This window comes from Agrilus planipennis, unplaced genomic scaffold, assembly GCF_000699045.2.
Source record: "Agrilus planipennis isolate EAB-ADULT unplaced genomic scaffold, Apla_2.0 scaffold12, whole genome shotgun sequence".
In the NCBI taxonomy this organism is placed as follows: Eukaryota; Metazoa; Arthropoda; class Insecta; order Coleoptera; family Buprestidae; genus Agrilus; species Agrilus planipennis.
In genome coordinates this window covers 574,592-576,328 of record NW_020439003.1, presented here as the reverse complement: position 1 = coordinate 576,328, position 1,737 = coordinate 574,592, and positions in this window count along the sequence as shown.

Here is a 1,737-nt window from a genome sequence, read left to right as displayed (position 1 = left end):
AAATATGTAAATATATGTATACTATTAGTACGTATCAATATTCATAAACAAGGGTAAAATTTTATAGTTTTCAATGCCTGCTCTGTATTATAATAATTTAATTATCTATATTCTTTCAAAAAATACTTTATCGACAAAGAATGACATTTACCTAAGAATAAAATGTTATATTACAAACTCATGCTGTGCTAGATTATTACGTATCTCGTCAGTACCTATCAAGTTACACCAGTATATAAAAAAAATATTGACATATATTACCTACAACTATTTCTAATTTCTTTAATTAAATATATTTTCAATTAATTTCTGCAGAGACCGTCTAAAAGGAATGCGACATTATAAATGTTAAAATAGGCTTATCTTTCTGAAAGAATTTAGAATTTGTCCCATTCCTAGTCGAAATGTATCAAATTAGACCAGTTAGTAACCAAAAATTTTAATATCATCATTAAGTTAACAAATTAATTAGTTGAGGTAACACGGCTTGCCAATTTTCAACATAATTTCATTGAAATTGGTTTACCAATATCATCTATTGTTCTTATGAACTTGAAAGTCAGCAAAACCTTTACATGCTTCAGGACCAAAGACATTATTTAACTCTACAAGTTTATCTAATATTCCAATATATTCGACTTTGTTACTATCATAAACCATCTTCATTGGCATTTCACTGTACATACTTTTGTAACATATAATTTTTATTGTTGTGTTTGTGCGGTAGGTATATCATCTACTTGAAACAGAGGTCTTTATCTGCAAGGTTTCTACGTGATTATCCTATATTTTATTTGTGTTTTTAACGCTCTGATTTGTGCCCATTAATTTATAGCATAAATTATTTTGGCATATAATAGGTACCTAATATTTATTGCTACTGCATAAACAAATAATTCTACTGCCTGTGTTCTGCTCCAAAAACAGTGCATTTCAAATACCTACTACAATATTATCTTCTATGTTACTATCATTATTTTTTCGTGTTATAGTAACATACCTACAAACCTAGATACGTAACTTTTATTCTTGTTTGACTTGATTCTTTCACTGAATATTTTTTAAATATTTTTTTTTTCGACATTTTGCAAACGCAATAACCTATACCTTTGGTGCAAAACTTCCACCATAGTCTCTTGGCGTCAATAAATTAGCTTATTTTAGTAAATTTACGTTTATGGTGGAATTTTGTAATCACTACTACCAAGAAAGTAAAAATTCTGGAAAATCTTTTTGGAATACACCTCCTTTAAATTAGTTTCAGAGAATTACAGATAAATGAATGAAAGATTCGCAAAAATAAATATTCTTCAAAAAGAAACTGCAGTTTTCGAAAAACCTTAAAGCATTCGGAATAAGACATAAAATGGAGCAATCATAACCAATCAAGTACTTTACATTAGCCGACAATGTGAAATTGTCATATTGTAAGTGCCACTTTATATAAAACTAGCGACCCGACCTAGCTTCGCAAGGGTGCAATGCTGATACTTAATATACGAGGGTGGATTGATAAGTTTCCGGCCTAACCAAAAGATGACGCCACTAGGCCTACCTTGAGGTGACATTCTATAGTACCATCCTTGGATAGCTTGTAGCTATAGTTTCAGCCCGATCTCCTTGCTAGTGTAGGTTTGACAGCACGCTGAACAAGACGCCTCTGTGGTTTTCGTAAAAATGGAAAAGCAGGAAAATCGTGCTGTCATCAAATACTTTTATTTGAAGGGGTTAACGCCG